The sequence below is a fragment of the Amphiura filiformis genome, unplaced genomic scaffold, assembly GCF_039555335.1.
Source record: "Amphiura filiformis unplaced genomic scaffold, Afil_fr2py scaffold_230, whole genome shotgun sequence".
Taxonomy (NCBI): domain Eukaryota; kingdom Metazoa; phylum Echinodermata; class Ophiuroidea; order Amphilepidida; family Amphiuridae; genus Amphiura; species Amphiura filiformis.
In genome coordinates this window covers 18,409-33,308 of record NW_027305694.1, presented here as the reverse complement: position 1 = coordinate 33,308, position 14,900 = coordinate 18,409, and positions in this window count along the sequence as shown.

Sequence of the window (14,900 nt, the reverse complement as noted above, 5' to 3'; positions counted from 1 at the left end):
TTGAAAATTCGCACACAAAAGTCCAGTTTTCTCAAAATAACCCAAATGTGGGATAGGTCATTTTTATATTGAGCCCCTCAATTGTAAACACGGGGATGTGAAATTAAGACACCATGCTTAATTGCTGGGATTAAGTCAACAATTCGAAAATAAATGTCTCTCTACAAAATTGAATTTAACACTACGCTGAGTAGCCAATAATTTCATTTGTTATCTATAGAAGGCGATACTTGTAAAATTGGTAATATGTTTGGGCAAAAAGTGAAGATTAAAATAAAAATGAAAGACTTTTTATGCACCACAGGTGATACACCATATGACTTTTTCTCACACATGTATCAGCGAAGTATCAGGGCGTTAAAAATCACGACGTCGAAATATCAACATTTTATAATCCATTCGCGGAATCGGAGTAACAATAATTTATTGTAATAAATATTACATCTCTGGAAAATTGTTAACCGCTTTTGTGTATTAGGAGTAACTGATATCGCGGAACGCTACTAGCTGAGTGAAGCGAGAGTTCCAGGCGCTTACTTGTTTGAATGGTGGCTTCGGCTATATGGTGTAAAAAGTTTACCATACATGTACACGCTTGAAGAACCACCAGAAAACTTTTAAACTTCTTCAAAAATTAATACATATGTCGAGTACAACTGAACTAAGAATAGGCTTGTTTGTACTCATATAATTTAGATTTAGAATAACGTCAGAAAAGACTAAAATGTAGTACTTTTTGGACAAATTCTAACATAGTCTACTGATAAATGATTGAATTCGGCTTTTGCAATGAGGGGTTAATACGATTATGAGTATTATATCCGGGATCAAAAAATGAAGCAAGTCCACCTCATAAAGACCCGTCGTATATTTCTTGTTATCTTTTTTCCTTCTTTGATTGGTCTTATTGTGTTTAATAAATGTTTGAATGAAATTAGATATTTGCATCATATGGTAAAATTTCCACGAGATATGAAATTCAATAAAATGTCATGTCACTTGGTTTTTGACGATTTGGGGGCAATTGGGCTAAATCTATTATATTTGATTTATAGATTTTATAAAGTTAACCTGTTTGTTCGAGTTAATGCATTGCCTGGTGTGCTATTGTTGTTTGTAAGACAAAGGGCATTATTAACAATATACTTTAGTATACTTGGATGATGAGAATAATTGAAAACAAAAAAGGAATAATTATAAATACATATAAAATGCATAATGAAATAAATATATAAATAGATTAAACATAACAATTAAATCAATTAATTTGATAAATAAATAAATGAGTGAATGAGTGCGGGGGTGAGTGCGGGAGTGAGTGAGTGAGTGAGTGAGTGATTGAGTGAAGGTGTGAGTGAGAGAGTGATTGATTGATTGATTGATTGATTGATTGTTTGATTGATTGATTGATTGATTGAGTGAGTGAGTGAGTAAGTAAGCCGGTAAGTGTATAAGAAAAAAAATAAATAAATAAATAAAATAAATAAATAAATAAATAAAAAAATAAATAAAAAATAAATAAATAAAAAATGTTCTCAGATAGTCTATGCCTGGTTCTGGCAGAGAGGTTCTTTTAATCAAACACGGGGTCAAAATTGCATCAATCGTTGACTTTTCTACTTTTGTTCAGCTCTTAGTTGCACAAAGGCACATTTATGGAAACGCACGCCATTAGAATAAAATTACTGTCCATGAAATACGAAAAAAAAATGATATTGCGTCAAGTTTGGAGAAACAATTAGCCAAAGCCAAAACATGTTTGTGTGTGTTAATAAATAAGTTCACCATAGCTTATTAAGCATGTACTTTTTTCATATCGCTTTCTGACTTTTATGTAAATCGGATTTGTATTTTTTACCGTCTTTAGTAGACAGCAGCGCGTTATATATAAACACACTTATCCACAATACCGTACATAAAATTTTTCTACATTATTGATCACAAATTAAAATAATATTGAAATCAAAATATAAAAGCACAGTGAATTGACCGATCATTATACGATCCTCATTGGAAGTGACAGTATTTTTAACCCCTGAATAGACAGTGTTTTCGGTTGATTTCTCACAAAATAATATGAAAACAACAATATTTTGCTAAAAGCGCGCGTGTTAGTATAATAAGCTTTAGATCGACGGGAGGAATCGGCGGTTAGAGTGTTATTTATTTTATTTGGTACAAGTATCATCAGTGAACGGTCAAATTAACTTGAACGGTTGAAGTTTATATTATTTTTCCAGCGATCATTACGAACATAATTATTAAAACTTACTTATTGCAGTGGCGTAGCCAAGGGGCCATCAGGCCATGTAAGTCTATCTTCTGTCTCTTTATCTGTCTTTCTGTCTGTCTTAGTCTCTCCATATATGTTTCTTTATTATTTTTTTAACTCACAAAGAACATTACATAAAATGCAAATACATACTATCATGAAGAAGATACCTTAATATTTCTACTTGCATAAAAAATAAAATAAAACACACAAGTTTACAAACAACCATAAAATAAGATACCAAAATTATTACAAACAACTTTTTCTGACATCTTTTGGACAAAACTCATCTTAAAAATCTATGTTTCTGTCTATTGTACTTGTGTCTCTGTCTGACTACTTGTCTTTATCTCGGACATGCCTGTTTGTCTGTCTGTCTGTCTGTCTGTCTGTCTGTCTGGGTGTCGGTGTGTCGGTTTGTCTCTTTTGAGTTAATATTTAACCATAAAAAACAATTATATTCGATCAGACTATGCTAAAATATATATTGTTTACATCAATATGTCATTTTTAATGCTCAAACATGCACAGTTTTACAACAAAGTTGCAAAGTTGTTCTAACAAGTTGAACATTTTGAAACTTTGTGTTTCTTTCAAAACCAGTCTCATTTCGGTTTGTACAGAAATGGCTATAATAATATCATTGATCCAATAATACCACTTGTTTTGCAGGTCAAAGATTGATAAACCATTGTTAATTTGCAATTTGCATTCAGAGTGAAGTGATAGAAAATTTATAATCTGTCAAATAACTTTTAAGTTAATCATAATAATTCGTATTGGTATACGTTTTTAGATTACAGAATAAACAAATTTACGGACCAAGAATGACAAATGGTTTTGCAGACGGCTATTCCAGTTGAAATCCATACACCCCCTATGGAAGACATGACCTTAATCTTCCACACAGGGAGTATGAATTTCAAATAGTATACCAGACTGGGTGACACTCTTTGAAATCTACAGACCCTCTGTGGGTTAAGGTCATGTCTTCCATAGGGGTATGGATTTCAACTGGAATAGCCCAGTAATTGGCACGTGGGTAATCTTGGCAAGTATAAATTTAAATTGATTGTGGTTTTTTATTTATATATTTGCCTGAATTTAGAGTTAACGAGAACCAAACGATTAAATAAGAAGCACCAGGGAATTAGACGTTTCAATAAAATTCTGCATATTAGGACAAAACGCATGAAGAAAAGCAATTATGATAAAGAAGAGTATATGTAAATAATAATATAATAACTATTTGTTAAATAAATCAAACTGATTTATTCAAGAGAGTCAAAAAGTTAAGAATATAAATGGAACAAAGGAGTCCCACAAATTAACAGATGTATTTGTGTAAATAAGGAATAATAAATACGGAAGATAGAAAATAAGAATTGTCGATCCACCTTAAAGGGGAAGCCCCGAGTTTTGTTAAATATTTATTAATTTTGGAGATATTTTTGTCCAGATGTTTTTGACCATAAAACAAATTTGATGAGCTAATTGAAAATGAGGAAGTTGTATCTAGACATTTGTCTCTAGATTAGAAATGTAATTTTTATTATTCGGAAATGTAAGCGTAAAGTTATGGTGAATCTTTTTTTGTGTGTGGGGGTTTGTGTGTGTGTAGGTGTGTGGAAAAGGCGCGTTTTTGGACCTTTTTCAAAATGATAATTTTTTTAAAAAAATTACGAAGATAGAATTGAATTTCTCTCACATTTACTTTCTAAGAATATTTACTTTAACATGTTTGTCTTTGTTACTTTAAAAGTTATAATGAAAACAAAATTTTACCGCCAAACGCGGTTTTGAGAGTAGACCCAGGATTTGGAAAACGCACGCTAATACAAGGTTTGTATTTGCTTTTATTTGGTTTAATGGATTAATTGCTGATCACAGATTGGGCCTAATCGATGAAATTAAACAGAATTTAATATCAAGAAGATGTTGCATGTGCCTATGGGATGGAGTGGGGTGGGTGTGGGTGGGTGGGTGTGTATTATACCTGTAACCCGCTGTGGTTGTATGGGTGGATGTTTATATTTCAAATAAATTCATTATTGCTAATTTTTAGTTTAGTTTGTATATTCGGTTTGTTTAGTTTGTGTAATACTTGCTTCGATAAATTCATATAGCTTCAATTGGACTTTTCCATTTCAAATCCACACTCCCCCTGTGGAATATCTGGGAAATATCTTCCACAGGGGGAGTATGAATTTCAAATGGAATGAATACATCTTCAGGCAGCTCCATTTGAATTTCATACACCCTCTGAGAAAGATTCAACCTGAATCTTCCACAGAGAGAGGGTGAGTTTCAAAATGGAGCTGCCTAATGTGTTCATTCCATTTGAAATTCACACTCCCCTGTGGAAGATATTGTCTAAATCTTCCACAGGGGAAGTGTGGATCTTAAAAGGAACAGCCAATTATGACAGGTGTCACAATTTGATAAGAAAACCATAAACATGATAAAAGACCAACCATGTCAATAAGCAATCTGTTGGTCTGGTACCGAAATGTTTTGTAGAAATGAAATACAAGGAAAAAGCTCTTTAAATTTCCTGAAGTTAATTCATGAGTACCAAACTCCTTATGTACATGCATTATTTATATAGCGGGTATCTAATCCACATCAAAGTGTTAAAATAAAATATTTGTAAAACAGTTCTCATGATTTGTAGCACCATTTGGCATCAATTTTATTTAAATTGAATTGTCATGAAAATTCATGATTACGAGTACATACTTGATTATTGCTTTATATCAAATGCTGTACGCGAATGGTTTATCATTCAATGGTCATTTCTTATGCCGTGTGCCTTTTACTGCGTGTTTATAGCAGCGCTATAATACCAATATTCCCGTTTGCAGAACCCGCGGGGGAAATGCCTAAAGGACCGACACTTTTAAAAGAGTTCTGGGCCATTTCGAGGATTAAAACTTTTAATTACATATGTTATAATGAAATCGTGCTATTAATTACTAGGATTAACAAATAATTGAAATCAAGAAACGGAGAATTTTTTTATTTACAGCTATTTAAAAGATATTCCTAATATCAATCTTACTCACTGCTGTATAAATGACAATGGAGTTTATATTGTGAATTGTCGTCAACGATCAAGCGATTTTGAAGAGCTGGAAAAATTAACGCGTGGAATGAATTTTTAGCGGGAAATTAAAAGTGAATTTAACAACTGGCAAGTTTATTTACACATATTAATCGGTCATTCTGTTTATAATAGGAGACGTTTGTTGTCATTATAATTTCATTACATGGTACCGCCATTAGCCATTAGCGTATTACATTGTATATTATATATATTATGAAAAACTTGTAACGCCTAGCCCTAAGGCCGTTTTTCAACATATGAACTTTAGAAAGTGACACAATTTTTTGCTCTACCAGTCTCCCCTCTCTCTTGTTCTTCATTTTTTTTTCTCCTTTCTCTTTCTTCCCTCTGTTTGTGATTTTTCCTCTATTTCTCTTTTTCTGGTAAAATTAGATAAAAAATATTTGAACAATGTTCTATATTGTAATATCTTTTCCGTCTTTTTCTTTCTTTCTTTCTTTCTTTCTTTCTTTCTTTCTTTCTTTCTTTCTTTCTTTCTTTCTTTCTTTCTTTCTTTCTTTCTTTCTTTCTTTCTTTCTTCTTCTTTCTTTCTTTCTTTCTTTCTTTCTTTCTTTCTTTCTTTCTTTCTTTTTTATTTTTAGAACTTTCATTAAGTTTCGTGAATTTATTGATAAAAAGCTCAATGCAGTAACACACACACACCCCATACGCACCATCCACACAGATCAATGACACAGACCTTCACATCCCATCATGAACTCGCCCCCAGATGCACGCCATATACACCCCCCTACACCAAACACGCAAACCACACAAACACCTCCCATTCCATCTCCTTTGAAGTGCTAAATAGTAGGCCTAGTACTTTCACGATCACACCCACCCGACCACATACAATATCCACACTTACCCACCCCATGTCCGTTTTCACCCCACCCCATCCCCATCCCCACAATCACACCCCACACGCGTCGCTCTCTTCGTTTCTTTCGATTGTCATTGATAATCCAATTGAAGCAATATATGACGGTAATGTGCGTTTTCCAGATCCCGGGTTTACTCTCAAAACGATTCACTGTAATTACATAGCCTATTACTATATATTAATGTACACATGCACCGTGGTTTCTACATGGTATTGTTTTATGTCATGTTTCAATGTGCACTCTATTGGCCTTTTAAAAATGGTAAAGCCCCGGTTTGGGGGTCTGATGTAATTATTTTCAAGAAATCTGCTTCATCAAAGGTGACGAGCCCCCTAAATAGGGTCCTTAAACATAGATGCTTCTTCGAGGCACCGAATTAAAATGGTTCTGTTTATAATGATTGTGATAATGCTCTGCGTGTGTGCCATAGTTTTAAGATAATTTCTCAAAATATCAAGAGTTAAGGACCACTGAACCATACGCTTGTTTGTACTTATTTTAATGCATTTTCCATGCTGATTCCAATTATGATCATGAAAATGTACAATTCTGAAATATATGAATTTTTAAAGAAAACTTGTCGTCTGCAGTCGACACCCGCGTGGAAAAACCAGATTTCCCTCAAACATGCGTTTGCCATGGTTGCACCCCTCCTCGGCCAGCCTCCCTCCCCCAATCTGGTTACGCCAGTGTTGCAATTGCGTTGATTTCCAGGGGTTGATTTTAACTCGAGGGTTCATCTTCCTTCGCATTTCTGACGCTAACAACCATTTACACCGTGTTAATAAGTTAACTCTAAATCACAGATTTTTTTGCATTAATTAAATCATCACCGACCTTGTTTTATGAACCTTACATATAACACCAGAATAGTACCAACAAAATCAGCAGCACATACTAAACATAATGGGAATTAACCAGCCGTTTATGTTTGCTGAACGTGGACCCGGCAGCACCTTTTATTATACACGGTCAAATAAGGCGGAGACGGGGGCATAACGATTGACCTCAGAGCCCCGTGATATTTCCTCATTAGCAGTCCGTCCAGTTGTCGCATCCGCGTTGAACAGGGGGCAATTATTTGTTATAGGAGGATGGAGGATGTTTTCATAAAATATCTTCCCACACATTGAATTCTTTTCGTAGTCATGTAAAAATAATAATCAAAGACGGTCTTAACGTGGGAGAGTTTGGATAATTTGATTTTGAGTGAATATTTGTGTCAATTTTGTCGCAATAATTGGCAGTGTATGTATGTTTGTATTAAAGAATGTAGGTCAATTTTTGAAGGAAAGCCCCATTGCTGACAGAATAAAATTACGCCATTATTCTGTATCTTGTATTAAACATGTCCCGATTTCTATTTCAAAAATTGGAAGGAAATTCATCTTCTACACCACCATCACGTGATACATGGTCTTAATTGAAAATTTTGTTTAAGGGGGTACTACACCCCTGCCCAATTTTGTGCCAATTTTTGCATTTTTCTCAAAAATTATAGCGCATTGGGGACAAGTAAGATATGTATATTATAGGGGCAAGGACTACAACTACTGCACTTGAAATTTTATTTCAGCACAGACAACAGTTGTGAAGTTACAGTCAAAAATGAGGGAAAACCAATATTTGATCAATAAATCAATAACTACTTGCCTTGAGTTGCTGAATTTCCAGTGCAGTAGTTGTAGTCCTTGCCCCTATAATATACATATCTCACCTGTCACCAATGTGCTATAATTTTTTGGAAAAATGCAAAAATAGGCACAAAATTGGCCAGGGGTGTAGTACCCCCTTAAGGAGGCCTCTATCGGTAATCCCAGTGAGAGTTGGAAAGAATAACTAAAAGTGAAGGATAAGTGAATATAATTGTGATTATGGTTTTTGATGATTGTTTTAAAATTTTTGCCTGAATGAAAAGTATCTTTAATAAAGACAATCATTATTGGGTATAAGGGGTAAGTCATACATGCATGCCATATACATATAATTCGTTTATCATGTTTATGGTAGCAAAGAATCCTTTTTTATGGTAGCAAAGAATCCTGTTTTCGTGAAAAAAATGATTTTGGCTTTCCAAAGTCATTTGATTTTTCCCATTTCCCCCGTTTAGATTGAAGAACACACTATTATGCTTGCATATGACTATGTAAAACCATTGATAGGAAGACCATGATCCTCAATCAAAGAATGCCTTAACTCTGACACTATACAGTTTCCAAAATATTTTAGACAGAAAAGTGTCTCTTAATTATCGCGTAATGACAACATAATTATTGAACATCACATTTAATTGTATTTAGCCTTTCAGCACGAAAACAACTACAAGCATTAATTGATCATTTAAAAGTCATTCCATGCTCTTTTCCCCTACTTTAAAATCACCAAAATATTCTAAATTAATACCCCGTTTGGTTAAAAATCTTCTCTTCACGGCTTGTACAAATAAGCGTCCCCAATTGGCCGGGGGAAACGTAATGCCTGACACGTGACCTACTCGAAATGAACACCCATAATGCCTTTGGAGGTACCATAACAATGCTACACACAAAGCCATGGTGATGTACCATGAAGACAAGCAACCGTTGCTAAGGGCGTACCAGAGCAAAAGATAAAAGTTTGATGTTCAAGTGTTATCGTTGATTGTTAAAAAAGTCACGGAGGGTGAGAAAGTGTATACATGGACCAACACACCCCTTAGAAGTTAAAGTAGGGTATAAGGTGTCCTGTAATTATATTATGTTTCTTGTTTAATTATCTTGTTCTACATTCTAAGATTTTCTTAATGATATTAATTTTCAATTAATTCTGATTCTCACTCTTTTATATCTAAGGATGAAAGGTCCAATCAATTGACAAGACAACAGACACTGTAATATTCCTTAAACAGGAAAGAGTGCATTGTTATCAGACCAAGCTGTCAAAGTTATTAATAAGATGTCTTTCACTATCCAAACACCCGTACCCATGCACCCCAACCACACACACCCCACATTCCCCCCCCCCCCCACCACACCCGACACATCTATATATACAAGCCCCGATACGAGAAAAGTGAGATATGATTTTCTTGATGGTGAGATTTGATTTTCTTGATAGCTGATTGAAATTGTGGAACATATTATGGCAGTTGTAACACTTTTCAACTTTATTATGAAAATAAAGCAGTCAAGATTATTAGGTCACCCCAGAAAAAAGCAAATGAACTGATTGCTTGTCGATGGGTATGCATGTAGGGGGTATAGTGTAATGATCAATATTATGTTAAGAATTTGTAATATTTTTCGTTTGACGTTCTGAACAAATCGGAAACACTATAGTTAACAATCAATCAACTGCTATCTACTGAAGATAGCATATTTTACTCGCTGTAAACAACGATGCCGAGCATACGCCACTACAAAACGTGACAAAATAAAAACATCCTCAAGCCTTTTGCAACAAAATTACTTTTTAATGACCTACGATATCGTGCATGCAAACTACTTTGACAGTTATATTATCATGGTTATTGAAAATGATTTGGTTTAATAAAGTCATACAAGAACGATCATGAAATTATCGACGTGCTAAACGCATCATATGCATAAAACAATTCACGACTATTACTGGACTGCTTATTAAAAATCTTTATAAAGTTTTGGAGAAATACTTGATTTAGTACATGTGCATGCCCGGGAAGAAAGCCTTACATGAACATATATACATAAAACTAAAGAATAAGAACTTAAGAAATATTACAGAATTTAGAATTTTTTAATAAAATCACTTGATGTTGAACAAGACTGTCAATCAGAGGCCTAGCCAGGATTTTAGTGTGGTGGGGGCAAAGCCAAATTTCCATCCCCATTATCAATTTTTTGTCTCATTTTTAAACATTTTAATTAATGATATTTTACTCTTTGCTGTCCCCATTTTATCCCTGAAAAAATTCTGTGGGAGAAATCTGATTTACCTCCCGATCCCCTCCCCGACCCCCTGACTACGCCACTGCTACTATCATTTATCATTTTATATGCACGTATGAAAAAGGAGTAAATACGAATTGGAAAGTGATCTAATACGAAGTTTTACAAAATGATTTGGAATATTCTAAAAATAGTTACTAAATATATAAAACACGCGTACCACAAGAAATCCTTTCCGCCTTAAAACAATATACATCAGCTCTTGTTAGAAAATAAAGTCACATATTTACATAAAAGTCATCCGGGAACTATGCGGCTATTGTGTTACCCGGAGTACAACACCAGCAGGGGCCTATTTCACTAAACGCATCTTAATGGAACAGTTCTTACGAGTCAAAAGATCGGTCGTACACTAAGACGGGTCTTACTCACGTCTAATACGAGTTTGTGTTTCACAAAACTGTTCTTAGCTAAGTCTTGTCTACGACGTATACGAAATAATTTAACTCCGCGAGTTTGAGACTACGAGTCAGATATTTGTGACCTTTGACCTCATCTAAAAGTTTTGCAGTCTGGTCGACTCGAGTGCTGCTGTCTGATCGGACTACTCATGTACTAGAATACTACTCATTGTACTGCTTTTGAGTTGATTGCCTAATAACAGGAGAGAATGGGGAAGGTATGATATTATTTACTTTCGCAAGTTAATGTAGATATAGTAGAAGACAGTTGTGAGAAAAATGACTGTCAAATAGTAACTTTGTTTCGATTTTAAATGTGTGATCTTGGTGATCAAAAGTTTAAGCTTATTTACCATGCATGTTTACCGTACCGATACTCATTGCATGCATGCAATCCATGCATGCATGTACCGATTGTACATGGCCCTTCGCATCTAGCCTTTGTATGGCGAGCCACAGCGATCCTGACTCACGTACATCATCATGCGCTGCGTGCTGCGCGAAAAGCTCGGAGCTGGTATTACCGATTTTGCATGAAGCTCTTTTACGTCAGAATTGAAATAGTTCATGTAGTTAGGCCCTATTTAAAACAAAAATGTTGGAAAAAATAAAGCTTGTCCGATGGAACAAAAGGTATGTTTGTACAGTTGAAAACAATATGGGGTTCCCCTCAGTCCGAAACACCATCAGTCCAAACCACCGCTAGTCCGATTTTAGATAAGGGCTAAAGGATAGGGTTAGATTTTAGGTTAATACATGTAGCGTTATGCACATATGTCAACGTATTCCCCCAGCCCTGGGGACCCGGTACTGGTGGGGACTTCCCGGCAGCGTGACATCCCGGCACTGACCTCATTAAAGTCCCTGCCTCACGGGCATAAATTTTCTGTACATCCCCGCTATGACTCTGCCCCTGCTAGCCGGGCTACAGCAGTAGTCAGTATGACAATCCCGCACAATTCCTTTCAGGACCCCATGGGCGGGACTTGTGTCAAAACAATGTACAATCCCGGCTAATAAACGGTACGGTATAACGGAAATTTCTTTGTTTGTTTGGGTTTTTTTGTGAAATGCTACTCAATTTTGAAATAATATCATCAACACATACCTAGATAGAAATATGAAATATATAGACCTATCCTGATCCATCACAAACTTTTTCATCTATTAATGTCAGCAAACCATTCGATGACTAGCAACAGGAAAGTTATGAATCTTTTTACATCAATCTCGAAGGACAATTTCCAATGGTAGTAGGCCTACTCTTAAATAGGTATGTTCATAAAATTTTGAAGTTCAATATTTTTAGCTGAAAGATCTTTCATTTGAAAGAGAATCAAATTACCTAAACAATAAGGGGTCAATCATGTTTCTAGTGCATAGGCCTATACTTTTGAAGTTACAGACAAAAATGGTGTCATCAAATTGTTCAAAATTTTGTGTGTGAAATTGTGACAGCAGGCACATGTACAATGTACACTACTGTATGTGACCCCAGATGACCTCCTATTCTTTATTGTAAGAAAGCTGTTTTGGATGGCCTTGATTTACACACAAATTGCTTTTGCGCTTTAACGAGTGTCCACTTGGTGGAATATAGATTGCACTATGTGATAGCTTATGAATCCATTATTATGCCAGTACCAACATAAGTCAACATCACTTAGGTTTTGGTTGTCAAAATTAATTTTTAGTAATTTTTTCCATTGAGCCCTATAGTAAAGCCATTTTTGGACCGTACAGGCACATTCCACTTCCCTATGGACGAATAGCGCCACCTATAGTATGTGATGTGAGCCTGACTATCTTAAATGGTCAAACACAAAATTGCGAGCCCTATGATTCTCCAATGGCGAATCACTTTCAGCCATCTTGGACTACTTCAAGAACAGTACTGCCGCCGTGTGACGTCAGGGGGCTAAGGGGCTTAAGGTTAGCCGAGAGGTTTTCATGCGCTTGATTTCAGAGGGGCGTAAGTTCATAACAGAAACAGCCATGCAGAAAATGAACAAGCGTACCGGGACGTAGGCCTACTTACAATAGAATATCGATCCACGGTCAAGACATGAAAACGCTATGAAACCTGGCTTAGCTCGTGCCCGTAGCTCGGATGCCGGGGGGTGGCACAAGCCGTTTTGCAATTTTCACAAGGATTTTATAAATTTTAAAATTGATTGGGGCATTTTGAATTTATAGCCTTGATATCTTTGATGAAATCAATGCTGCTATTCCCCTGATTACAATGTAAGGGTAGGCAACAACAACAATATCAAAAAGCAATTATTTGTAAATCGAATTTGGGATGAAAATCAACAAGACAGACTTAGCAGGCCTACAAATTTCTGAATTATATAAAGTGAAAAACAATCAATCACGATTCACTGCACTCAGCGAATCAATCAAATAAAACTAAAAAGAAAGGAGCAAGAAAGAATAAAGAAATAGTGAAAAAGAGAAAGAAAGAGAGAGAAAGAAAATTAACGAAAAAGAAAGAAAGAAAGAAATGAAAAAAAAAGAAAAGAAAAAAGAAAGGGAGAAAGAAAAGAGGAAAGAAAGGAAGTAAAAATGAGAAAAGAAAAAAAAAAGAAAATTCAGCCACACGGAGACTCGAACCCACAAAAATAGTTCATATTAGATTCTCAGTCCAACGCTCTATCCACTGGGCCATAGCTCAGCTTACGCAATTGACTGTTCTCAAAGCGGATGATATTACTGTAATTGGATGCAATTACATATGATTACAATCGCGTCCGCATTATGGCTCTTAGAATAAACACGCATGTCGGCGCTGAAATTTTGAACGAACTGATGGAGGAAAACCTCGCTTTTTGCAAAACTAGCTTCAATTTGGAGTGAAAATCAAATGGAATAGCAATTGGCAGAATGTTGAGAAATAATGTAGGTATTCAGATGTCTAAATTAACGTCTCGTAATCAAGATATCGATAATTTCACAAACCAGCTTTTTCTCAAGCAAATTCTCCAAAATTTTCCCCCAAAACGGGCTTTTAAAATTTAATCGGTAATGTATTTGGTTCTTCCCCATGGCAACATTATTTCTTTGATCGATTTGTAATACAATACGAAAAAGAAGAAAACAATCGCTCGGTGTGGATTTATACGGAGCGCACATTTGAAAAAAAAACCTCATGGAACGTGTTTTTGATCTTGTGTACATGGTGGGTAAAAATGCTTTAAACGAAGGATTTTCAAATTTATTCTAATAATTTGTATATAACACACACAAAATGTTAAGCTACATCCAATGCACCAACATTTCACTCAAGCATGCGATATTTGATTACTGAGAAAACTCTGTTTTAGAGAACAACTTATATACGCCTTTTATACGCTTTTTTATACGTCTCTTTGTGTAACCTTAATAGCGGAATGAAAAGCAACCATGAATAAGATGCACTCTCAAAAATTTAGGGATGAGTTTTTTGTCGGGACGATTGTATTAAAAGTAATTTCATTTGACACAATGGATTTCAGTACAATTATTCAACTTTTGTGAATAAAACTTCAATTTTTTTCTTGGTTTATTTTTAGCGAATGGCAAGCATCGGTATTTCACATAATGCGCACAGCAGCTGTCACAGTCACATAAAATGCTATTTCTTACTATTTTTTATGTATTTTAATAACGAGCTTTTTTATAACCAAACTTCTACATGCAGGTAGGCCTACTATTATAAAACAGGGCGTGATTTGTTTTAAAAGACCTGGCTCGCCACCTGATGAGACCAGTGTATTTTTGTGTCTTTATTTTGTACACAGCAAGACATCCGTTGTAAAAACATGCAAAGGCCTATGGAAATATTCCATCAACCACCCAAGCAGGATTTTCCTCTTTAGGCCTAGATACCAACTGCGAAAAGACGGGTAAATCGGTAGGAAAAAACATAGGCCTACTCCCATATTTTACATCTTTTTCCCTACAAAATACTGAAAATCCGTGATACTACTTGGCATGTCTGGATCATACAGTGTAATAAAATCGAGATCAGATGGTGCCGGCAGCTGCAGTAGGCCTACTAGAAAATACTTGTGGTATACTGATGTTTTTTAAATGGTGTGACTTCTTCATGAAAGTCCCGCTATGTCCCGGCAGTGCGGGAAAAAAAAAAAGTGTACACCCGGCAAAAGCCCCGCTAACATGAATGATTGGCCCGGTATAGCGGGTATGATCTACTGTACATCTAACTTCCCAATATCGGCAGCAAGTGTGATCCAATCATTTTATTTATTTGCCAAAACGCCTTGATTT